General features: G+C 40.2%; 1 protein-coding gene across 1 annotated transcript in view; it reads right to left on the bottom strand.

Annotated features, from left to right (window-relative positions):
• The window catches only part of Inpp1 (inositol polyphosphate-1-phosphatase), a 29,927-nt gene extending 22,067 nt beyond the window's left edge, over positions 1 to 7,860 (bottom strand). The window contains exon 1 of the mRNA XM_008835619.3: positions 7,516 to 7,860. The gene's annotated coding sequence lies outside the window, so the exon portion shown is untranslated. The remainder of the gene's footprint in view (positions 1 to 7,515) is intronic.
• Between the last annotated feature and the right edge of the window lie 18,719 nt (positions 7,861 to 26,579).

The following is a 26,579-nucleotide window of genomic DNA, read 5'->3' on the forward strand; positions in this document are numbered from 1 at the left end:
AGTCCAACTCACCCTAGCTCTAGAGAGGTTACCAATGGACCATATTAGCCCACCTTTCTCATTCCTGTCTCTGCCTCTGGTCTCGTTGTCTCTCTGTCTCTCTGTGTCTCTGTCTCTGTCTCTCTCTCTCACACACACACACACACGTACACACATACATACACACATACACTATCTAGCCTTTCTCTCCCAACTCAATAGGGTCTTGTTATGAAGCTCAGTCTGGCCTCAAACTGATGCAAGGAAAACTCAAAGTCCCCTCTTGGGGTTCTTAGTCTCATTAATAGAAGAATTTAAGAATGGACTCAAACAGACGCTGAAGGACAATTTTATTAGTAAAGAAAAGCCCCAAGATAGGCAAGCTATAAATCTCAGCAACTGCCCAGAGGAGGAGAATGGAGGAGAGAAGGAAAACAGAGTCACGCCATTTACATCGGCATGGAGATCAGAAACATGGCAAACTAGTAGCCACATGGCAGGGAGGGGAGCTTTAGTGAAAGAGTGAAGAAGCACAAAATGTTTGGGAAGCCCATTGTGTTAATGAAGCCCAACATGTTAGGAGAAACATGCAAGAAAAGTGATAAAAGGAAAAAATGAGAAGTTTCACTTTTCTGAACACTTTAGGAAAAAAGGACAGACTTACAAAGCTGCGGTGCTGTACTGGGTAAGCTACTACACTAGGGGAGGAGATTCTTTGAAGGAAAAGTATATGATCTCATTAAAAGACTAATAATTTTGCCTATCTCTTTAGCATGGCTTAAGGTAAACCCATCTTCGTAGAGGTGGTCCTTTGGCATGGCCCAATTGAGATGTTGGGTCTCCACTCAGAGCAGGGATTCTATTTTCTTGACCAGGAGGTTTCTCTTATCAAACCATTACTGATACTGTAACAAACCTCGTGATTCTCCTGTTTCAACTCTCTGAGTGCTAGAATATAACATGAGCCAATGATTTTACTTACAGTTTTGATTAGTTAACCAAAATCTAGATTTCTGTTAATGATCTGATCTACTTTTAATATTTCTTTTTGGGTGTAGCTTTTTTGGTCATTAAAGAAGGTCTCCAGGTCAACTTATCTTTCCTTCTGAACTCATTTCGCACTTGACTTTTTGTCTATATAGACGACTCAAATATGTGGTAGAAAAAGCCTATTTTTAGCCCACAGGAAAGCTGAAGCTGGTTGTTAGACTCTGCTTTACTCTTCCCCCACTGATCATATAACAGTGACCATGTGATTTAGGCTCTAGAGGACTTGTTGGCTTTATTTTTGTAAACATAAAAAAGAAAACAAACGAAGTTGATTGGATGGGATGATTGCTATAGTCTGCTCCAATCAAAACTTCCTTGCTCTTTATTTCTTACTCTCTGTAAAAAAGAGGTGGGGAAACATCATTCACCTTTAAAAAGGAATGAAATTCAAGCACATGATGCAACATGGATATACCTTGAAGATGCTATGCTAAGTAAAGGATATATATTGTCTAATTCCACTTATATGAGGTACCCAGAATAGTGGCACTCACAGAAACAAAGGAGAATGTTGGTTACCAGGTTGGGAGGAGGTGATGGAGAACTGCTTTTAATGAGTACAGTGTTTTAGTTCCAGGGATGGACAGTGGCAATAGTGGTACAATGTCGTGAATATACTTAATGCTGGTGAATTTACAGGAGAAAATGGCTAAAAGACCAATGTGATCTTTCATATTGTCTATGGAACAAAATTACATGTTCAGAGGTATACCTATCTCAAATGTGTTTGACATTTATCATTTACATAATAAGGCATAATAAATATTAATTGACTGGATAAAAAGAAATTTAAAAATTATTTTGAAGGGACACTGTGTTATTGGTATTGATGCTGATGTTGCACAGCAATTACACTGACTTTTAATAGACTGCATGTTATATTCACTGGCTTGGGTATGAGTGAAGGGGTTAATGGAATTTATGAGAAGGGCAGAAAGTTCCCCACCAAGTCATGCCCAGGGCACTGTGGCTCTTGCTCCAAAGCTGTAAATGCCTTACAAATGGGATGCACATTCCATCTCCCCATGACACCCAGTGGGAGTTGTAGGCATTGACTAATTTTCATTTCATTAGTGATAAACATGTTTGAAAGGATTTTCTTTCACCAAAAATGAATCCTGGAAGAGATTATTCATTATGTAAATTTTAAAATTAAAGCTATTAGGAACCATGAGTTGGAAGAATGAGTTAGGTAGTCTTCTAGATGATGATTATCGTTTCTTTCTTTAATAATAAGTATTCTTCCTTCAATAATAAGTAACTTGACCCAAATACCCCTCTCTAAAGTTACAGTTAGACAGCAGGGTTGTGAGTTATGTGGGGTGCCATTTCTGGTTGAGCAAGTCGGCTCCTGGCATTCCATTCACTCTTCCACTTTGTGGAAGCAAATGTTTATTTTTAACAGATGTTTCAAGATAGTGAATAAAGCACTATAGAATTCCAAATGTAACATTTTCCCTTAAAGGAAAAGGAACTGATAAAAGTGTATTTATAGTACCTTTGAGTGAAAAAGTCCAAAGTACTAAAACGCTTACAGATAGTTCACTAAAGTACAGAAATACCTAAATATACTAAATGCTTCTGCATTCTTGGTGATCTTGTAACCATAAACAAATGTGTAAGTTGGTTAATATTTATCTTCTTAATCTGATTCTCATTTTTATTTCCTCATTTTTTGGCTATTCATGAGGATTATAATCAGTCATATTTTAAAAACAGGCCTTTAATCATTCCTAGAATAAGCTGGGGTTGTATACAAGTCTTGTAAATTCTTGTTAATGAGAGTATTTTTAGAATTTGGAAGATCAAACCCTTGTTTTAAAAGCTGCTAATAAAGAAAAATCAGGGCACCGCTTTTACCAAATTTCCTTAAGCCAAATTAAAAGAACAAATTCCTTTGGTCATTTGAATTTCCTCCTTGATATTGACTGTATGTGTCACCGACACAGAAAGGAAGCCTACCATTTTTCACTTTTTAAAAAAAAGCATACATTTAAATACCTACTGGTAAAGTTACCAAATACTTAAGTTAGTTTAAAATATTTCATGTTTTATTATTTATATTTTATGTGTACGAGAGTATTGCCTGCATGTATATAAGTACCCATGTCATACAGTGCCTGCGGAGGTCAGAATAGGGCAATGGATCCCCTGGAACTGGAGTTATGGACAGCTGTCAGACGTCATGTGGGTGCTGGGAATCAAAGCCCTGTCATCTGAAAGAACAGCCAGTAATCTTAATTATTGAGCCCTTTAATTTAAATTTAAATATTTAATTTAGGAGATTTAAAATATTTCATTGATTAAAATTGAAACTATCATGCAAATAGGCTTCCTCTCAAAAAAGGGGGGGCAGGGAGGAAAAAAGAAGGAAGGAAGGAATGAAAAGGGAAATAAATTTGGATATTTTCCCCATTGTGGCCATTAATCTTGGTAATTAAATATTGCTATTCTATATTGTTAATTTGTTTTTATACAAATTCATCATTTTCATGGCCAAGTAAAGTTTTTTTTTTTTATTCTGGATGGGTTGGAAAGTCATTATAATAAAAGCTACAAGTAAGTTCCTCACATCTGCATGCTTATTTTCTCTCTTTAATCAGGAAGAAATAACATATAAATCCACTATATAGTAATAAAAGAAATTATTGGGTACAATACTTTATTTTCCTGTGGACCACTGGTCACTGTAATCTGCATTAAAGATAAAATGAGAGGGTCAGGGAGGTCAGTAAAGTGTTTTCTGTGCAAGCAGAGGACCTGTGTTCCAAACCTCAGCGCCCATATAAAGATGGCCATGGTAGACTTGTCTATAATCCCAACATTGAAATAGGCAGACACAGGAGGATTTGGGGGGCTTCCTAGCTAGCTAGCCTTGCCCAATCAGTGAGCTCCAGGTTCAATGAGATGCTGTCCCCCAAATTAAAGTAGAGAATGATTGAGAAGGACACCCAAAGTCAACCTCTCATGTGCACACAAATACGCTATGCACACACACTACTAATAGTAGTAATAATAATGGTAAAAGACCCAGGAATCAGGTAGGTATAGTGCACACATCTATGCTCTTAGCACTTAGGAAGTAGAAGAGGGAGAGTCAGAAGTTCAAGGCCAGTTTAAACTACATAGTAAATTTGAGGCCAGCCTGGGCTACATGAGATTGTCTTTAAAAAGTCCATTAGTCAAAAACGTTTATAATAAAAAAAACATGGGTTAACATTGCATACATTATGTAAGAAATTAAATTGCAAAAATGTTTACAACAATATTTATTCAATCACTAAAAGGATAAAACTTTCAGATTTTAAAAATGAGTAACATTATTATATAAATAAAACCATAGCTTTCATTTAAGAACATTTAATGTAGAAGAATCTTAAAAGATCACATCAGCTATTCGTTTTAGTGACAGTGAATTCCATCTGTGTATTTTAAGCTCATCTATTTTGTTGTTTAGCCTTCTAAAAATTTTATCTTTGCCTATTTTAAAAGTGTCTCTTTTCTTTTAGAAATTATGAGTTATAAAGTATCAAGTGGGCTGCCGATGTAGCTCAGTTAATATAGAGCTTACCTAGCATGCATGAAGCTTTGGGATCTATCCCCAAGACTGCATAAAATCTGGTGTAGTGGCATATGCCTGTAATACCAGCACTGGGGAGGTAGAGGCAGGAGGATCAGAAGTTCAAGGTCATCCTCTGATACATAGAGAGTTTGAGGCTAGCCTGGGATACTACATGGGACCACGTATGGTGGTTTGAATGATGTTCCCCATAGGCTCTCAATACTTGCCCAGTTGGTGGCACTGTTTGCAGAGGTTTAGGAGATGTGGCCTTGCTGGAGGAAGCACACTGGGGGTGGCTTCAAGAGCTCACAATTTTGCCCCACTTTGAGGTTAGCTCTTTCTGCTTCCTGTGTCTGCTTGAAGATGTGAGTGCTCAGCTTTCTGTTCTGGTTGCCTCCTGCCATGCCTCCCCTGCCATGATGAACTCTTATCCCTCTGGACCCATAAGTCAAATAAACTTTTCCTTCTATAAGTTGACTTGGTCATGGTATTTTATCACAGCAACAGAAAAGTCTGACTTTTCTATTAGTCTGACTAACCAACTAAGTAATTAACTAAATAGAGAATACCAAGTTGCAAACTGAGCATTTGTGTGTACATGTGTGTCTATATATGTATATTATGTGTGTGTGGGGTGTTTGCATATGTGTAAGTGCATGTGTGTGCATATGGAGGCCCTAAGTTGACAGTGGTTGTCTTCTTCAATTGCTCTTCAGTTTATTTATTGAGGCAGGGTCCCTCATTGAACCAGAAGCACACTATAGGTAGTCTAGTCTGCCAGTTTGTCCTGGGAACCCCCTGTTTCTGCCCCCTGAATGCTGGGATCAAAGGAGGACTGCCATGCCTGCCCAGTTTTTATGTAGGTTCTTGGGATCTGAAGTGCTTTATCCATTAAGCCATCTCCCTAGCCCCTTGACTATCTTTTTGACCTAGTGTCTTCATCTCCTTACTTGCACAGTATTTCAGGTAATTTTAACAAGCAGACAAATTTAGGAAATACGAAACTAATTGTGAGAAATATGAAGCAAAGCCTTTATTTCCAAACTCTCAGACAAAAGCATCATCAGAGTTCTGCCGGCCTCATTGGGACATCGAAAGTATTTGAACAAGGACATTTACAAAGACTCATATCTTCATTCTCATCTTTAAAAATTAAAATGCAGAGCCTGGCATGGTGGTGCAAGCCTTTAATCCCAGCACTTGGGAGGCAGAGGCAGGCAGAGCTCTGTGAGTTTGAAGCCAGCCTGGTCTACATAGCAAGTTCCAGGCCAGCTGAGGCTACTGGAAGACCCTGTCTCAAAAAGGCCAAAATTAATAATAATAATAATAATAATAATAATACGGGACAGAGAGATGGCTCAGCAGTTAAGAGCACTGGCTGCTCTTGTAGAGGACCCAGTTTCAGTTCCCAACACCCACATGGCAGTTAATAACCATCTAGAACTCCAGTTGCAGGAGATCTGATGTCCTCTTCTGATCTCCATAGGCACTGCACAACATGGGTGACCTTACATACATGTAGGCAATTCACATAAAATAAAAATAATAAGTAAAATATTTTTTAAAAGATGCTTTCTTTTAATTGATAATATTACATATTTATCTTTAAAGCAATTTCTATACATCATGAAATAGGATTAGGCATTTTCCTATTTGTTATTAGAGGTAGAAATAAAAGAGGAAATGTCTACATAATGAATTGCTTTTATTGCTTGTATTTCATTGGCTAAGAATAAATTACCACTTTTCTCTCTAATTACTCCAAGTGTAGTTATAATTTAAATCTAAGGTGCAATTTCCAAGCAAGTAGTGGCTCAGTTCAAAGCTTGCAAAGAGGAGGTAGTTTATTCTACGTAAAAAGTAAAGTGTAGCTTCATGCATCTTACTTTATCCTCATTACAACTAAGAATTAACCTCAAAAGTAATATAAAACTCATTTTAAAAACCTTTAGAAATAAAGTAGGTTCCAAGTAAGACAGCAAACCGAACTTCTCCATTGCCTTTATTTTCCCTTACATTCCCCACTTTCCAAGTCCCAAATGAAGACATTCGGCTTGTTCATCAGTCAATAGTTCAAGGGATGAAAATAACATCATGGGACAATTATCAGGGGCCGCTGAGCTGAGCCTTAGCAACCTTAGTTTCAAAACGGATAATCAAGGGCAACAGTCCTAAAGACGTTTAATTTCATGCGTGGGATGCACGTGTGACCTATCAGGCCTCAGCCTCTTGTTCTTTTGAAGTGATCATCCTCAAAACACCGGGAAAACTTCTGCTTACTCAATACTAGCTTCTAGGACTGGATATCGGCAAATACACACCGCGGTTGTTCGTCTTCCCTGGATTTTCTTTCACACCTCATGTCTAACAGTCCATGCAATTCTGCCAAGGCCATTTTGGATGTGGCAGCCCATCTATGCTGTCCTCATTGGCTACCTGTGCTGTCTCACAAACCCACAGTTCCACATATAGAGAGAGGGGTGAAGATTTTTCTGCAGGTAGTCCCAGTCTGTTTATTTTACATTCATCAAGTGGGTCCTAGAAGCCTTCAATCTATGGCCACCCTGGGAAGCATCTATCAGAGCAAATTGCACCTGTGGTTACTGACAGCTACACCACCTACCTGTTGAGTCTGGGGCCCTTCTCTTGACCATTGCCAGACGCACTTATTTATCCTAGACAAGCTAGTGGTGGGAGTGACAAAGCCAAGCAGAAGAAAGTTGCCTGCTGCAGCCTTCCCACGTGGATTTCTCTCCTTAGCTCCCGCAGAGTCAAGGGGACGCCTGAGAACTGCACGGTCAGGCTGGGGGCCCAGACGATGCCTGGAATGAGCAGGGCCAGGCCGGGGCGGCCTCGCTGCAACCATCGGGGTCCTAGCAGGCCCTGGCAGAGGCCAGCAACCCTCGGGCTCCAGACCGACTCACCTGTCCTCCGGAGAGGCGATGGAGCGCGCTCGGCTCGCACTGACCCAGATCGGAGACGCTGGCGCGGGGACACCGGGGTGGCGTGGGGAGGAAAACGGATTACCTAAGCGGGGATGCGGAGCCCAGAAGGACGCTGCAGCCTTTCACAGAGAAACGGAAGAGGCGGAGGAGGAGCAAGGGAGGAGGAGGGGAGTGCCAGCGCGCGGAGGTGGCCGCGCTCGCTCGGGACCCGGCGCCGGGAGTCCTGTCGCAAGCGCGGTCGCAGAGCGAGCGGCCCGCAGGACTGCGAGGTCACCGCAGGGAGGCGAAGGTCCGGCGGCGCACTGCTTGGCTGGCCCCCGGCGCCTGCACACCAGGCTCTGCCAGGTCCCCGCCCCCTCGGTTGTCCAGGGACCGTGGCATGGAAAGGCGCCGTGACGCCTCTAGGCTTCTAGGGCGGGCGAGGACATCCCACGCCCGCCGGAGTCAGGCGTCTGCGACGTCACAAGTGGAGCGTGGTGAATCAGAGGGGAGGGCTAGGAAGGAAAGGGCTTAGGGTCTCCACATCCACTGTGTGTGGGTTTCTCAGGCGTCGCCCACAAACTCGCCTGAAGAATCTTCCTCCTCCATTCATCCGGACTCTTGGGGAAAATGTGGGTTTGAAGATGGGTTGGCAGTTGAGAAAAGCGGACTTCCTGCCAGCGGTATTCCGGTCCCCTTCTAACAGGGTTGCTGTCAAGGATGCTGCATGTTCCTTTAACCATAGCAATGTCTTCTGGGCAGATGCCATATAAGGTGTAGGCCAAAGGCCAGCGAGGCAGAAAGCTCATCATAGGTGGGATATCATCCCTCTTCAACCTTTTAAACTGTGGTACTTACTTAGTAAAGGACAGTTGTGAATGGTAGGTGGGAATAGAAATGGGTGGCAAGGGTAGGAATTTTAAAAGGGCAGCGTAAAGCTCTGGGGCAGAAGGGGCGTTGTCTTGTTGGTGGGTGTGTTGGGCCCTCTAAGGTGTTTCACAGCCCCTTGCCCTTCATCGTACAACTAGGAAGGGACAGTATTGCACAGAAGCAGCAGAAGAGGTTGCTTATGCAGATGACAGGGCCCTTCCTACCTGGTGGGACAAGATGTGTTCACCAGCAATTCATTTCACCGCTGGACCTAGTCCTAGCTAGCAGGCTTCCCCAGCTACCTAACCATTCATCTGCCTCACTGGGATGACACCACTTGGCCTTCAGGGCACTAAAGAACCGCCAAGACAGAGCCTGAGCAGTACTGACCTACTCCAGAAAACACAGCTTGTACTTGAGAGTTATCCATCTCTCAAATGTAACTCAGCTGGCTCCTGTGGTCTCTTACTTGAGAGTTTTTCTTCCATCTCCTTCCCACTCCTCACTCTTATCCACTAGCAGGTCCTGTTGATTTAAATTCTCTCTTAGCTGCCTTTTTTTTTCAGAGTCTCACTATATAGCTCAAATATGAAATCCTCTTGCCTCTGCTTTCTGAGTGCTGGGATTACAGGTGTGGACCACCATGCCTAGTTTCTTGGATTGTCTTTTAGGTCCATTCTCATTAGGGCAACTTAAGTCCATCTTGCTGCTACTGCTATTATTAATTGGTCTTATAATAACACTTATGACTGCAAAAAAATCAAGGAATAATTTAAACATGATATTTAGAAGTAGCTAGAAGGGGAAAGGATTTGTCTCTCAGAACAGAATTTGGGAGGTGCGGGATATGGATCAGGGGATGAATCTAGTTCACATCTTAATTTGCTACTGCAAAGATCATCCTGCAACAAATATGTCAACATGTCTCTTGCTTGATTAGAAGCCTTTATTGGCTCCTGATTCCTGGTACTATCAGGAGCCAGCTCCTGGGCATGGCATTCAAAGCCCATTGCCCCTTCCCATTTGTCAAGTCTGCCTCTCATACTTTATGGACCCTTTTTACCATACTTGGTTCAGTTTCTTCGATGCACAACTATTTTATAACTCTACATGCTTATGCATGGTATTGCTTTGTTCTGAAGTAGTCGCTTGGAGTTGTAATGGAAAATAGCATAGTGATAAGTATTTACAACTGTTACATCTTACCTCAATCATGAGCTGGAGAGATGGTTCAGTGGGTAAAGGCATCTGCTGCCAAGCCTGATGGCCTGAATTTGATCTGGGACCCACATGGTAGAAGGAGAGAAATGACTCCTACAAGTTGTCCTCCAATCTCCATTCACACACCATAGCCCATTTGTGTACCCCCTCAATAAATAATAAACATAAAAAATTAAATCTTACCCCAGTCTTATGGTAGACATTACTGTTATCTATGAACAGGAAAATTAAGACTTAAAAAGGCTTTTTTTAACTCAAATATGTAATATTTTGTTTGGCTCCAGGACTCATATATTACCTATTCATAATTTAAAAATCTTTATCAAACTGTTATGATTTAACTGTAAGATGTCACCCCTACGCTCGTGCATTGGAACACTCGGTCTCCAGCTGGTACTGCTTTGGAGATTACAGAACCATTAGGAGGTGAGCCTCACTGGAAGAAGGAAGTGGGTTGCTGAGGGTAGGCACTTTAGGTTACAATCTGGCCTGTTTCTAGCCATGATCTCTCTGCACCCTGACTACCAGTGCCACATGGCAAGCTGTCTCATGCACCTGCTGCCTCAGCTTGGGCTGCTTTAACCTTCTGTGCCATCCCTACCCCATCTCCAAATGAACTGTAGCCCCCAAATCATGAGCCAAAATAAACATCTCCCCTGCTAAGTATTTCTCTTACGTATTTTGCTTGGCAACAGAAAGCCAACTAATACAGAAAATTGGTACCAGAAAAAATGGATTTGTTACTGTGACTAAACTTGACCATGTGGTCCTTCAGTCTTTGGAACTAGCTTGTGGAAAGAATGTGGAAGAATTTGGAGTGTGGACTAGGGGAACCTTAGACTGTTATAAGCAGAGCTTAACAGGCCTTTGTAGTAGAAGTGTAGAAGATCACAACACCAATAGAAATACCATCAAGTTCTGAAGTTCTTAGAGGGGAGCAAGAATTCTACTGGCACTGGCATAAGGCCATTTGTGTTAGGTTCTTGTGTTAGTCAGCCATGTTCCAACTGTGTCCTACAAATTGAGAAGAGCTGAATTCACATGTAATAGAATAGTTTATTTGGGGAGGAAATTTCAAGGTAGAGTAGGATTATTGCTGCGTTTATCTAGATTTACAATGAGAATTTTGGGTGGAAGGATATAGAAAATATACAGTTTAGTGAAGAAAGGTGTGTGAGTGAGTTTAAAGTTTTGGACAAAGTCACTTCTGAAAAAGCAGCTGCAACAGTTAAAGAGAGTAGCTTAATTAAAGAGAGATTTCTGACTCTACTACAATAACAGGAGATCCATGAACACAAGGCTTCACCCACTCAAAGCTCCAAAGCATCCTGCTCCAACTGAACTGGTTAGGGAAATATTTTCCAGGTTTGGTCATGCAGATACTTGGAGACCACCAGAGGTGAAGTGAAAGGGAGCCAAGCTACATCTTCAGCTGCAGCAGAACTTGGTGTCAATCTCCATCTAATATTGACTTTGCGAGCATGCAGGATTTGACTTATAGCATCATGGAAGCTCATTCCACGGTTCTAGAAAGACACTAAAAATAGGTAATATGGAGTGGCATTAGACTCCCCTTCATGGGCTCCTTAATGGGTCATTCATGAAGCTTTGAAGGTTGAAGCCAAGTTGCAATGGAGATCCAAGGATGCATAGAGATCCTTAGAACCGCTAAGGATCTTAGGAACATAAGGGTTAAGGACGCTTAGGAACATAGGACATCTGCCAAGAAAACTGACACAAACTGAATCCCAGATGATGCCACAAGCATCAGATACCAGATGTAAGGCTGTAGAGTTTGGTGTTTGGTGTAGTGGGTTTGGCTTTGCTTCATCCCCTTCCCTGCTAGAGTTCCAGTTCCCCCTTTCAGAACAGGAATTTTTGTTCTGTATCACTTTATTAGAAGTAGGTAACTTGCTTTTGTTAAAAGATTGAGTCTCGAAGACTTTTGGACCTTTGAAAAGTGTTGAAACTATAAGGAAATGGAGTTTTAGCAGCTAAACTGAACCCATTTTTTTTCATTATGAGATGGTCATAGGGTGCAGGGATGAAATATTATTGTTTAAACATAAAAATTTTCCTTATAGGCTCATGTGCCTGAACATGATTTGCAGTTGGCAGCAGTTTTGGGAGGTGTTGTGTGACACAATTCCTGGGGAGACATGAACAAATATCTACTCATCCAGGAAATGATGACAGACCAAAGTAAGGATACCACTGAAGTTCGACTTGGTGAATAAATGAGTTTTTATTGGAGTTACTAACAGGAGTATTGTAAGTCAAATTTACTCCTGGGAGATGCACAGGTAGCTCCCAGCTTTCAGGTCTGCTGAGATTCTCTCCCCATGCTGTCCTTATGACCAACTGACTGACAAACTGACATAATGTCCCTCTAAGCTACAGTTTAGGGGATAAAGACTGTTATTTGGGCATACCAACAGAGCTATGATGGTGATCAGGGGTTACTTACAAAAGGCAGGGACACCATGGGCTTTTTTTCCTACATCTCGGTCTGCGGCTGCTGGCTTCCAGGCCAAAGATGGCAAAGCTCCCCCCCTCCTCCCTGGCTTCTATGTCTATTCTTAGACCCCTCCCCTCATGCAATTGAAGCTGACTGATTCGGTGGGAGGGGTGGGTGACTGTCTCTCTCCGTTTCTATGGAGTCTCTTAGGGTTCAGACATCCAACTGTCCCTAGTCCTTTGGAGGACATGCTTATCCAACAAGTATTAATGAGGGATAACCAACAGGAAGAGAAATGACTCAAAGACAGCCACATCACCAAAGCCCACCCCCAACATGGATGATGCTCATGAAAGTAGGAAACCTGGAGCTCACCACACAATTTGTAGGCAGGTAGAGTGTCTCTTCCAGGCAACTCAGCTGGTCTCTGTCTCTTCTAGGCAGTTAGACTAGTGTGATAATCCAAAAGTTAACTCTTAACAGTACTTACTACTTATATATGTGTAATCTGAAGTCCCTCCATCTGAGCACTATGACACGAACTATAGTCCTGCCTCCTCCCCATGCTCTGTGCTCTGCGGAAGGAGTCAAGCAGGCAGAAGCCCATCACTTCTCCCACCCAATCAGTTGACCTTAGCTGCATGAAGGGGAGGAGCCGTCACCATATTGAGCAAAGGGAATGGGGTGAAGGTGGGCGAGCAGGCAAGCAGCCAAGTGCAAAAAGCTGGGGGAGATGGACGGGGAGCAGGACATACTGATGGTGGTGTTTCATGCCTTTGGTAAGTCACCCCCTCCTGGAGATCATAAACTATGCAAAACCCAAATGGAAGATATTCTGTTGGTTTGTCTACCCTGGGACCTCAGAGGGTGCAAGCGCATGGGTCTCCCAAGAAGGGGGAAGAGAAAATTTGGTGAAACAATATGCTTGAGGAAGAAGGAACCCAGTGGATCTGGTCAGTTTCAAGGAATTCCTGAAGCTTTTGAGTTGTTTACTTCCTGAGCTTAATTAGCTTTCCTGTAGGATGGAGTATTTCACCTCCCTTTAGAACAATCTTTGTCTTAATGAGCTTCCCTTCCAAGATAGAAGGCTTTATCTGAGAGAAAATTAGTAAAGCTTTTGATGTTGAGAATAGGGGTTGGGCTTTAGGGCTGTAGACAGGCTCCACTTCTGTCACAAGCTTGTTTTCTCTCTGTTTTCTGGTCTCCAGTGAGAAAATCTGCTACCATGAACTCCTCCATGCCTTTCTTGCCATGGAACTGTTGATCCAGAAGAAGTCCTTTCTCCTCTCATTTGTTTCTATCAGGGATTTTGCCACAAGGATGAGAAAAGGAACTAATATGGAGGCAACATATTTGAATAGGATGGAAAGATTTGACTTTAAGAAGTCTTAAAAAGTTAAGGAATCTCAAAACAAGTGTGGAGCAAAGAGCAAATTTACAAAGGAAAGTAGATTTGACTAGTGAACTTTTAAGTTTCTTTCATCCAAAAACCCTGTAGAATAAAATAGATAAGAAAAATATAAAAATATGCAATGTATAAGAAAGATGAGAGTAATGTCCTTATTTAAAAAGAAGTCATATAAACAAAATGAAAACATTCTATTCCCCCTACATGGGAACCGTAAATTAATAAATCATTAAAGAAAAATGTAAATGATAAAATATTTCTAAGGGAAGTGAAAACTTAAAATGTTGCACCCTCAAATTGGCTGAGAAAATAATACTCAGAGCTAGTGGTTTGGGCTAGCCACCTGTAGGGAACAGACTGTCACAACTGACCAAATACATGTTCCTGAGAAGGGCATAAGTGGGCTCAAAGAGGACAGTTTGATAGACTATAATAAAAGTCTCAAAAATTATTCATACCCTTTGACTAAAAATTACATTTCTGAACATTTATAATCCATTTTCTGTGAAAGGCTGGATGGTAAATATTTTAGGCCTTGAAGGCCACATTTGTCATTATTGATTTTCTCTTCTCTGTACATTTAAAAAGAAAAATGACTGTATTAGTCAGGGTTCTCCAAAGAAACAGAACTGGTAGAATGAATATATATGTATAGGGATTTATCAGCTTAGCTCACAAGATAGAGTCCAAGTAGTCCAACGACGGCTGCACCACACTGGAGAGGCTGAGAATCTGTACTTGCTTAGTCCATGAGGCTGGATGTCTCAGTAGTCCCAATCTGGTGCTAAAGGTCTGATGAATTCCAAAAGACCATCTAGTCTTCAGTCTACAGCAGCAAGATGAACTCATGAGAGAGAGAGAGAGAGAGAGAGAGAGAGAGAGAGAGAGCAGCAAAAAAGCAAAAAGCAAAGCATTCTCCTCTGCCATGGCCTTTTATACGGGCTGCCATCTCAAGGTAGCACCCACATTTAGGGTGTGGCTTCCAGCTTCAGAGAATCCAATTAAGAAGGTCTCTCTCTCTCATTTCAGTTAATCCCAGATCCAGTCAAGTTGACACCCAGGATTTGCCATCACAAGTCCATCCCTTGTCAACTTGACACCCAATAGCATCTCTCTATGTCATGTTTAATTTTCAAATGAAAACAATGTTAAGGTCAAAATTTCACCTAACATGATATGACTATCCCATCATACAATGACCAATGCATTATATATCTTAGACTAGGTGATAAGGTCTTCAAGGTATGCTTAGTCCTTTAGTGTCTCATAACCCAATATGATCATATAGGTTCACAACACTTAACCACTTAACACTTATCTCAAGTACATTCAAAAAAAGAATAACATAAGTATCTGCTTAACATATGTGTATATATGCACAAGCCTCCTATTCTTAACCAAATAGTGGTATTTGTAACTGCCATTCTCTACTACTCATTCTGTATTTCCTCCACCATCAGCAAGCACCTCTGCAGGTCTTGGCTCTTTCCCTAGAGGAGTGACCCATACTTTCAGCCCTGAAGGGTCTGGGCCATTTGTTGTCCTGTTTGGATTGGGTTGTTGCAGGTTCCCATTGACTTTAATCACAGGATATGGTAACACCAAAAGTCTCCCTAAGGAATCTCCTGCCTTCCAGATATAATCTTCATTACCTCTGTTGTAGAGAACTAGTCCAATTTCCCCCTGGTAGTCTGGGTCAATCACCCCTCCTAATACTGTTATTCCTTTCTTAGACTGCTGACTAAAGGGCATCAGAAGCCCAAAGTGGCCAGGGGGAAGTCTTAGCTTCCAGTTCAACGAAATATTTATTGTGTCTCCTGGCAGAAGCACTCCCTCTTCTGGAACCAAAACATCCAAGCCAGCAGAGTGCAAAGTCGAGGGTACAGGAAGCAAAAATTTTCCTAGTGGGTCACCAGGGGTGATAGTGAGTGGAATCATTCCCACTTCTACCCCTTGATTCCTGGACCTGTGAATCCTGGCTATAGGAGCAGCTGTACTATATATTGGACACTGATTCAAAGCATACACTGCCATCTGGAGGACCATGCCCCAGCCCTTCAGGCTATTGCCACCTAATTGGCACTGTAACTGTCTCTTTAAGAGGCCATTCCATTGTTCTATCAAGCCAGCACACCCAGGATTAGCCATCACAATGACCTAAAATTGTAAAAAATGATTAGTTTGCAGGCTGTAGAAAACAAGGTGCTGGTCTTAAATTGACTGAAAGGCAGAAATATATCCCGTCCTTTACCCTCCCCTTCCCCTCCTCTGCCCTCCCTTTCCCTCCCCTCCCTTCCCCTTCCCTCCTTTGTTCCAGCTTCCATTGTTCCATTGGGCTGTAGTAACATGATTCCACCAATGTTTCATCAGGCTTGTCCTGCTAAAGTTATTATTGCAAGCACCTGCATACATCCATGTCCCTTACTGGTTCCCAGCTCAACTCTAAATTCAACCCTGACTTTTATAGTCTCCTCAATAAAATCTCTTCAGTTGCAACATCAGAGGAGCTGATTCCTGTTATGACAGACTGGTATATATTAAGGGATGCTGCTGATCACAAATTTATTCTTCATGGTCACAGGTCCTAGAAATTCTCAGATTTTACATCTGGGGTAATTGTAGAATGATTTACATGTTTCCTGAGCAGGAATTTGAATGACTGCTGTGAGGTCAGTGTTTGGGAATATTCTCCTTGACTATCCCTCCTAACTTCTCCAGTAGTTTTTGAAAAGTAACACACTTGCATTTTATTAAGAAGCTATATACTCAGTATAGTAGTGCTCAAATTCTGAGAGAGAGAGAGAGAGAGAGAGAGAGAGAGAGAGAGAGAGAGAGAATCTTATGTTGCCTGGGATAGCCTCCTACCTCAGCCTCTGGAATGCTGGGATTATAAGCATGTACCTCTGTGCCCAGCCTTAGCAGAATCCTTGGTAAACGTTTCTTATGTATAAAGTCTAGATTAGACAAAACCCGAGTTGCTCTAGCTGAAATAAGGTTGTGGGAACCTTCTCTTACCTTTGAAGTGACTTTGCCATGACTCTGTTACACACGTTAAAAACACAAATTTGCACAGTCTAGAGTTTGGAAGATTTATTTTTCATATATAGAAGTGTCTATTCTATTTCCTTATATTTCTAGAATTACATGGTCAACAATATGATTTTGCCAATTGCCCCCCAAGACATGCCTCATGGTGAATGACATTGCCTACTCATTACTGCATTTTTCGTGAAATACACAAAAGGAATTCTCTTAGTTCCTCGTCTTAGTGTTTGTGCATTTTTATTGCTACTGAGAGAATTTGTCTCTATTTTCCCTCGTCCTCTTTGTTTTTAGTTGCCTTTTCATATTTGATCATTTCTCTATTCATTCAATACATAGTAAATCCTTGTCTAATGCTCGGGCTAACTTATGTTACTGTACATAAAATGGTCAGCAATCCAGTGTTGCCTCTGCTTTTGTGGAACTCATAGACTAGCAGTATGGTAGAATTTTTTTCTCTTGTGTGGTTCCATTAGCAAGTTAGCAAACATGGAAACTCCTTGTCATGTTTGTTTCAAATTTTTCTTAGTTTGCCATCCAGTTTTATGTAACAATATTTTGAGACAATGTCTTGCTCTGTAGCCCAGACAGGACTTGAACTGTGATATTTCTAACCCCCCTCAAGTGTTGGGCTTATAGGTATAAACCAACACTCCTGACTTGTAAAAATTTTTATTATTAGAATTTTTAAATTTTGAGACACAGACATGATAATCCTTGTTTATATATTCCTAGACACTTGTAAAGTTGAGGAGGGAGGGTGGCTTGGGTGGAAGGATTTGGAGCCAGTCTGGGCAACATAAACCCTGTCTTATCAAAAACAAAAAGTGGCATCAAATGTATAAATTTTTATATGCCCAAAAAATTCTTTTTAAAGAGCAGATCGATATTAACTAATGTTCCTGTAACTTTATTTACTTTTTGATTTTTAAAGTTTAGGTCTTTAATAACCTATAAGTTGTTAATAACCTATAAACTACAAGCTGATTTCTCCCCATATAGCTAGCCAATTTTTCTTATACCATATTGGATAAACATCCCATTTTTGCTAGCCTGAGATGATTGCAGTATGGTATCATGTATTGAGTTCTTCTCTTCTCTGAGCCACATTTCTGGGTCCATTATTTGCTTCAGACATTCTCCTTCGAGATATTGTGTCAATGCCATATATTTCAATACTCACGGGGCAACTCAATATCAGAAACATTATTACTTTCAGATGAAACTTATTTGCTATTTTCAGTGACCTTTTCTGATTATAAAATTATTGCATTGTGAAGAAAAATTTATAGAGACTTTGAAAAATGTGAAAAAGTTTAAAGAAGGAAACAAAACCTATCCTCTAAACTATAACTGATAGCATTTTGGGGTATAGCTTCCTAGTCTTCTATATGTATATATGACTTTTTAAAAATATCACTAAACATTGTTTTATAAAGATACCTTTTTATTTTATTTATTATTTTTATTTTATGTATATGAGTGTATTGCCTGCACATATGTAAGTGCACCTGTGTCGTGAAGTGCCTGAGGAGACCCAGAAGAGGAGTGACAGGTCTCCTGGAACTGGAGTTATGGACAGTTGTTAACCTCCATGTGGGTGCTGGGAACCCAACCTGAGTTCTCTACAAGAGCAACCAATGCTCTTAACCACTGTGCCATCTTTCCAGTCACAAAGAGCCCTTTAATCATTGCATATGAGCATTTCCCATGTCATGAAGTAAGTACTCCTCTGAAATATGTTGTCAGTGATATGTTAACTGAGGTGTCTACAATACTGTCAACAGCAGCGGTGCCAGTAGCAATTCTCAGCCTTTCTGGACATGGTCACATCTTTTACATAAAATTATATCTATTGGCTCCCAGCACCCATGTGGGATGACTCACAACTACCTGTAGCTCCAGCTCTAGGGGATCCAATGCCTCTGACGTCAGTGGCCATCTGCACTCACTCACACATAGACATACACACACAAAATTTTTAAAAATTCTATCTGTCCCTTCAAGTTAGCGTTGACATGACCAGTTGTTAATACATCAACATAGTGTGCTTGTCACTGCTGCACCTGGTAACTCGAGAAAGTTGAAGTTGACTTTGGCTGTGGTTCACTGGGCTGCAATGAGTTCTGCAGTATTTGCCACCTGTGTGTCTTCTGTTAAACATATGTAAAAATAACTCTATCATAGAATGCTTGGTAAGTAATAAATGCATTATAGTGCAGGCTGGATATAAGTTAATTTCATTGTAAGAAAGTTGTTGCACCACGTTGTTTACTTTTATGGTTCCTTTAAATCATTAGTGAATATAAACCAATTTTAGTCATTCAATCTTATACAAGATTGAATCTCATGAAAGCCAAGCTCATATATGAGTTTTTTTAAAAGAACTTTTAGACAGGAATCCTTAACATTAGTGACAGAATATTTAAAACTGAATTCTTAAAAATGCAAGGTTGCTTGGGGCTAGATAGAAGGCTCAGTGGTTAATACTGGTTGCTTTTGTAGAGAACCTGGGTTCAGATGCCAGCACCCACATGATGGCTAACAACAGTCTATAATTCCAGTTCCAGGGGATCCGATGCCAATGCCCTCTTCTGACCTCCACAAACATTGTATGCATATAATGCACTTACATATACGTGGACAAATATTCCTACACATAAAATAAAAACAAACAATTTTTTAAAGTGCAGGGCTGTTAAACTATATAAACTAGAGGGAATCAAATGTAGTATTTCAGCTAAGAGTAGCTAAAAGATCAAAAGCAGAGGTCAATTTCTAGACCAAATCATAGCACTTAACTTTATAGTCATGTCTTTATGATGGGAAATATATGCTTCTCTTTATCAAGGTTTCACTGGGCCTTGAGTATATAAGACAACCTCATAAAATGGGAATTCCATTTTTTTCCTCTTATCTTTCCACAGAATTGGTGCTTACTGAATCCCCAGATGTCAAGTACAATAAAAGCCAAAGCTTTGAAGTATCTGGATCCTTTGAAGGATCTGGAGGATTTTAGCTCCTCCCTGTCTCAAGGAAACTGAAGACTGGACATTGATGCCTGTCCCTGTGTACCACCTAAATGTGCCTGAGCAAATGCCTGGCCCCATCTCCTCTGCTGTTCAGTACAAAGGTTAACCTCTGGAGCAAGAATGTTATCAGTGAGTCATTTCCTTCAATTCTTAAACTTTCCTAGACATTTTCAGGGTTATATTAGCTTTCCACAAATGATTCTAAAACTGATGGCTTATTGTTGGGTCATCTGGTACACTTTAGCTTGAAAAATCATTTTATTGTATAGTTTGTTATCTTAAATATTTATGCACCAATTGGTAAATTCTTTTGTGTATTTTGAAAATGAGTTTACTTTTTAAAAACTGTACATAATTTTTTAATCTTTTGATTTTTGTGGAAAGTATAAATCTAAAATTTATTTCATAGAGAATAAAGAATTTTATGTCTTAAGCATTAATTATACAGCATTAAGAGGCTTCTTTAAAATGTCTGTCTACAGCTGAACCCATATCTCCTCTACACCTCAGGCTACCAAATCATTCTGATAAAACTTAAGTCAGCATCAGGCTGGAAAGCAAAAAGAGACAAGCAGATCTCTCACATACTAATTATACTGTCTTAAATTTCCAAAAAACCTTCCATTTGTGACCTAAAGCAGGATTTTTGCTTGCATATATGTAGGTGCACCACGTGTGCAATGCTCACAGAGGCCAGAAGAGGTGTCAGATCCCTTGGAACTGGAGTTATGGGTGGCTGTTAGCTGCCATATGGGTGGGTGCTTGGGACTAAACCAAGGTCCTCTGCAAGAGCAGCCAGTGCTCTTAACCACTGAGACATCTCTCTAGCCCCAACACTGACATTTTAAAAATTACTCTTTTTTTCAGAGAACACAATCCATGGTACATAGTAACAATACAATGTTAGGCAAAGTCAGTTTACCTTCATTTTTAGGAAAATGTATGTAATGTAGACACAGTTTGATAAATTTATTTACAAGGCCTGTGATAGTAGCAAGTCCCATAGGGACCTGGGTAAACAGGAAGGTCCTCTGTGATATTTATTACACTCAATGTTCCTGGGTTTCCCCAGACTTATTTGTAGATATGTAGACACTGCAATAATAGTATGTACATAATTAAATTTTCAGAGCATGCATGTTTCTGGTGACATTGTATTTCTAAGTATGTGATATTTATTTGAAGGAAGAGAAATAAAATTAAATGTATATTCCTTTCATATGGAAAACTTTGCTTTTCCAAATTTTTTTTCATTCACCTAGGATTTGTTATTCAGAGGCTTTCTTCTATTCGTAATACTGAATTCTCTTTTCCTCTGTAAGATAAAGAGAGAAAGAAAGAGAAAATAGTAAATATTGACAGGTTATACTCTCGTATTTAGTTACTATGCTCAGAAATCCTCCATTGAAACTCTTGTCTCCAAAACCTAAATTAGCAAAAAGAAACCAATGATTAATCCCACAATACTAGTGATAAAATTTATATAAATATGTATAATTCCTGCATATATTTAGGGGCAAAAGAGAGCAAAAAGGCAGTGAAGGCAAGACAGGAATGTTTGGTTTTTAAGAGTCAAAGTAGATGAAGTAGGACATAATTTTCTGTTGATGATTTATGATAAATGACAGCATCCAAGGTTTTTTTTTTTTCCTTCAAGTTTTGACTTTGATATCACATATGACAAATTAGAGACAGGTGCAGCCACACAGGATCTTCTCCTAGAAGGTCAAATCTCCATACCCCTCCATGAGAAGAGACTGTCTAAAAGAATGGAGAACAGAAGATCAGGGATGGCAGGGGAAACAAAAGTGGGGACTGGGAATTCACTTCCCTTTTCTCATCTCATCTCAAGCAATGGTCTACAACTGTCATTTTAATTTGACAGTCCTTGTATAAATATGTGATGGCTGCATTTGTTGTTATTCCAATATAAAATTTAACTAGGGGCTGGAGAGATGGTTCCGTGGTTAGGAGGACCAACTGCTCTTGCAGAGGACCTGGGCTCAATACCCAGCACCCACATGGTGGCTAACAATCATCTGTAACTCCAGTTCTAGGGGATCTGATGCCCTTTTCTGACCCTCTCAGGCATTGCACCACACGGGTGCATTTATATACATGCAAGCAATAATAAGAAAATTAACTAACAATCTTGTGAAGGGTAGAAAAAGGTAAAAAATGTGTAGAAGAAAGGGAAATTATTACAAAGAAAGAAACTATGAGAAGCAAGTTAAAATATAACTGGAGTAGATTGTTCTTTCTGGTTTTCCAATATTTTTTTTTCCAGTATCCAAATTTCATAGTCTTTTGATCCAAAGTGACCATAGTTCAAAAAAAGTTATACTAGGCTAATCATATCTCTCTGTTGAGTTCAGAAAACAGATTGACCAGTTAGTGAATGTGACAAAATGTGATTATTTGCCAGACATTTTCCTTGTAGAAAGGCTCATTTAACTTTCTCTAGTTACAAAGCAAGAATAAAGAGAAGGATCCAGAAGATTTCATTATTTAACTGTAGCCACTTCTAAAACCTGGGGCTCCATAAAGCTGCTCATTTATAGCTGTAGAAGAGCAAGAAAATTGTAACTCCCTTAAGAAGAAGTGCTGAGTCACAGGCACCACAATATCTCTTACCATACATCTTGTGACATTATAAAAAATATATATGAGGTTCAATAAATTGAGATCAGTATCATCATTGGTAGTCACTGAATCAAGGCCTATCTTTTTGGTAGCCAAGGATATTCTACCTCTGGAGCCTCCAGTTCTGTGATCCAATTCCCTTGTTTGAATATACCTGGGAGTTCATGCAGGCAATCTACAATCTGTGCACTCTGTGACTGGCCTAGGCTTAAGGGATACACTGAGACAACCACAGTCACTGCTTTGCAGTAGGGACAAACAACATAAGTCATTCAGTCCTGGTGTTGGCTTCTTCATCACTGATATGTAGTTGGTATTTAATTCAAAGAGCACTTGCATTTAGACAAATTTTGCAGTCGTTATTTTTTCTACATCATGTCAAGTTTACCCTAATTGAAATGTAAGAATTATTTATACACAAAATATCCTTCATGATCAGCTAATTGACATATCAAATTTATAAGCCTACTTACTGTGATTCAGTCAAAGTATCACATGCAGTTCTGGTACGTAGTTTGTTTCAGAAAGAAAATTAGTGGAGCTAGGGAGATAGCTCATTGACATGCAGAAGGACCTGACTTTGATTACAAGCATCACTGTAAAAAGTTTGGTATAGTACCGGGCTTATCCCAGTGCTGAGGAGACAGGAACAGGCAGATCCTAGTAGCTCCAGATCCCAGTGGGCAACTCTGTCTCATAAAACAAGGTGAACAACTCCTGAGGAATGATACATAGGTTGACTTTTGACCTCGGCACACATGCATGAGTGCACACACATGTGAACACACAACATCCAACAAATAAGCAACAATTAGCAGTGAGCTATGGTATTTATTAGAAGCATATGAGCTATGGTATTTATTAGAAGCATATGAGCTATGGTATTTATTAGAAACATAATTCTAATTCAGAAGGATTGTTCAGCACAGGTTAAAGACATTCAAGAAGATTAGACTTCAGATTTTGAGACAAAGAAATTTTAAACAATTTTTTTTTAGACAGGGTCTCCCTGTAGCCCCAGCTGGCTTGGAACTCACTATGTAGACCAGGCTGGCCTTGATCTCAGAGAGACCCACCTACCTCTGCCTCTGCCTCTGGAGTGTTCGCATTAAAGGTGTGTGCCAGCATACCAGACCCAGAATGAAGAAATTTTAGACAAGGGATAAAAGTGGAATAGCTTTTGTGAGCTAAGACAGAGGGACAGAAAATCAACGTTATATGAGCTGGGACATCTAGGAGAGGTATGTGTAACAGGAATGAGAACATGTAAATGGGAAGTAAGGCCAGACAGTTACTAGGCGGAACCCAGTTTCTTTTGTCAGTTGTAATTGAATGTGATAGACCACTGTTGTCTAATACAGATGTAATTTAATCATATGTGCAATTAAGAATTTTCTAGTAGCCACATTAAAAATTGAAAAAAGACAGATGAAGTTAATTTTAATGACATATTTTCCTTAGCTCAATATATCTAAAATACTGTCAGTTTAACATGCAAAAAATTTTTATATTACTTTAGTTTTTTGTTATTTTATTTATTATTTTTATTTTATGTGTATGAGTGTACTGCCTGCATGTATGTAAGTGCCCCTGTTGAGCAATGCCCTCGGAGGTCAGAGACGGCATTGGATCCGCTGGAACAGAGCTACAGACTGTTGTTAGCTGCTATGTGGTTGCTGGGAATCAAACTGCAGTCCTCTGCAAAAGCAATCAGTGCTTTTAACTACTGAGCCATCTCTCCAGCCCCTGTTTTAGTTTTTGAATTCAATATTTAAGAATTTCAGTCCCTTAGATTAGTTGAATTTCAATGGCTCAATAGCTTCATGTGTCAAGTATTAGGCAACATAGCTCCAGATAATTGTGAGATTATACAGCAGCTGAATAATTTAAAAAAATGGTATTTTAGGATTTGCTGTGTGTAAAATGCACACTGAGCTGCAGAATATGATGACTGAAGAGGAGATGACAGATTTGGAATGGATTACAGTGGTTATTGGAATAGTAGCAGTGGGTTGCTGAGAAGGTAAGGCAAATCTGAGGGATTTGTAAAAGAAATAATTGAGATGCCTTAATGACTGATTAGCAACCAGAAAAGAAAAGAATGGAAAAGAAAAGGAAAAAAGCAAGTTTAATAATCAGCTTCCTGACAGACCTGAAGGATCTCTGCCTCCTAGTGTTCATATCCTGCTATACTGTTTTGGTTGCCTTGTGTGACCAAATTGGTTGCCTTGTGCAACCAATAGACTAAGCACTGGTGAATCAGGTCCAAGATTAGGTTATAAAAACACTATAGCTTCTGTCTTGGTGGTTTTCTCTCTAGGATCTCTTAAAGGCAGCAGCTACATGTGAGCAGCCCTCTGGAGAGGCTCACATGGTGAGGACTTGAAGCCTGCCACAACCACAGGAGTTTGGAAGTGGTTCCTCCTATCCCAGGTGAGCATCTGGGGAACTTTAATCCTTCCCAGCACTTTGCAGCTTCATGAGACCTTGAGCCAGGATCATCTCGTTAACCCTCTCTCTGATTCCTGAGCCTTAGGCTCTGTGAACGATAACAAAAGTTACTGCTCTAAGCTACTTAATTTTCTAATAACAAGATAGTTATGGTATAAAAGAATAATAAAAAGATGACCCAATTTAAAACTGGACAATAAAATTAAATAGATATTTTACAAAAGAGATAATAAGCTGATGAGAAAGTATCCAACACATCAGAGACCATGAAAATGGAAATTTAAACCACAGTGAGATAACACTACACATCCCGAAAGACTACAATTAAGAGCAAAATGCAAGCAGAATTCTTTTTTTTTCTTCAAACAATTTAGAATATATATATATATATTTCAGATACTGTACAATTCACCGATTTAAAGTAAACAATGGAGTCTGCTCTGTTCTGCCTCTAACCACTTTCTTACATGACCCAACAATTCCAATCTCAGGCATATGCCCAAGAGAAACAAAAAGAGAGTCCACATAAAAAAGTCCATGAAAGTTAATAGAAGCACTATTCGTAGTGGCCAAAAAAGGATAACAATCCAAATATTCATCAATAATAGGTTTAAAAAAAGTTATATATCCCGGGCTTGGGATGTAGAGTGCCTGCCTTGTAAGCATGAGGTCCTGGGCTCAGTTTCTGGTACCACATAACTGCATGGTGGGTACACCTACAATTTCAGCACTTGGAAGGTGGAACAGAAAGATCAGGAGGTCAAGGCTATCCTCAACTACACAGCAAGTTCTAGGCCACTTGGGCTACATGAATCAATCCCTTTCTCTCTGTTCCTTCCTTTCTCCCTCCCCTCTCTCACACTCACAATCCCATCAAAGCACTATACTCATTAAAAATATTTTTCAGAAAGGAAAAAAAGTGAAGTGCTAATGTGTTCTAAATGAGTCCTGAAAACTACTATGCAAAATGAAAGAAGTTAATCACAAAAGTCCACATATTATATAATTATATAATGTGCACCCAGATAGGCATATGCACAGACTAGATTGAAAGTAGACTAGAAGTTTCCTAGGACTGGGGAGGAGGTGAGAGGGTTGTGGGTGACAGCTAAATGGTATATAGTGTCCTTGAGGAATAATGAGAATATTCTAAAATGGATAATAATGCTAAGAGTAAGAATTATAATTTTCACATCTAGTACAAGAGAAAAATTTAGGGTCTCTTGTTCAGAAATTATTAATAGGGGGCCAGTGAAATGGCTTAGTGAGTAAAGGTGCTTGTCACCAAGCCTAATGACCTTAGTTCAATCTCTGGGGCCCACATGGTAGAAGGTGAGAACCATCTCCTGCATGTTGTTCTCTGATCTCTACATCCCACCATGGACTAAAACACACACACACACACACACACACACACACACACACACACACACACAGAGTAATGGTTTGAATAAGAATGTGGCCCATAGGCTCCAAGTATTTGGACAGTTTTTGGTCCCAGTTGGTGTTGCTGTTTTGGGAGGACTTAGAAGGTGTGGCTTTGCTGGAGGAAGCATGTCACTGGGGGTGGGCTTTGAAAGTTCTTAAGCCTTGCCAGATTTCCACTCTGCTTCCGGTGCTTACTTCAAGATGTTATCGTCCTTAGATTTCTTCTCCTATTCCAGCCACCACCTGCCTCCCTGCCGTGACAGACTCCAATACCACTGGAACTGTAAGCTCAAATAAACTCTTCCTTTTTATTGGTCTTTTTGAGACGGTCTCCCTGTAGCCCCAGCTGCCCTGGAACTTGCTTTGTAGACCAGGTTGGCCTCGAACTCACAGAGAGATCCACCTGCCTCTGCCTCCCAAGTGCTGGGATTAAAGGCGTGTACCACCATAAAGTTATAAACTCTTCTTTTATAAGTTCCCTTGATCATGGAGTTTTATCACAGCACCAGAA

Source organism: Nannospalax galili, unplaced genomic scaffold, assembly GCF_000622305.1.
Source record: "Nannospalax galili isolate Female #2095 unplaced genomic scaffold, S.galili_v1.0 scaffold115, whole genome shotgun sequence".
NCBI classification, from domain to species: domain Eukaryota; kingdom Metazoa; phylum Chordata; class Mammalia; order Rodentia; family Spalacidae; genus Nannospalax; species Nannospalax galili.